Raw genomic sequence first — 453 nt, forward strand, 5'->3', positions numbered from 1 at the left:
TTTTTTGAGGGGAGTGGTGTCTTTTTCTGTCACCCAGGCTGGAGTGCAGCGGTGTGATTGATCACCGCTCACTGGAGTCTCAAACTCCTGGGCTCAAGGGATTCTCCTGCCTCAAAACCTCCGAAGTAGCTGGGACTACAAGCATTCACCACCACACTGGGCTAGTTTATTTTTCTTTCTTTCTTTTTTTTGGTAGGGATGAAGTCTTGCTTTGTTGCCCAGGGTGGAATACACCCATTCAATGAGATACAGTATTATACATTTCCTTAACAAGGATGTAGTCCACCTATATATCTCTAAGTAGAATTATTATTATGTTAAGTTTAAAAAGAAAGGTATACAGCTGAGTATTACTTCCTACTATTTGTGTTTTAAAAAAAAGAAGAAAGCCGGGCTCGGTGGCTCAGCCTGTAATCCCGCGCCTTTGGGAGGCTGAGGTGAGTGGATTGCCTG

This window comes from Carlito syrichta, unplaced genomic scaffold (genome assembly GCF_000164805.1).
Source record: "Carlito syrichta isolate Samal-C Ts95f unplaced genomic scaffold, Tarsius_syrichta-2.0.1 Scaffold56697, whole genome shotgun sequence".
Lineage (NCBI taxonomy): Eukaryota > Metazoa > Chordata > Mammalia > Primates > Tarsiidae > Carlito > Carlito syrichta.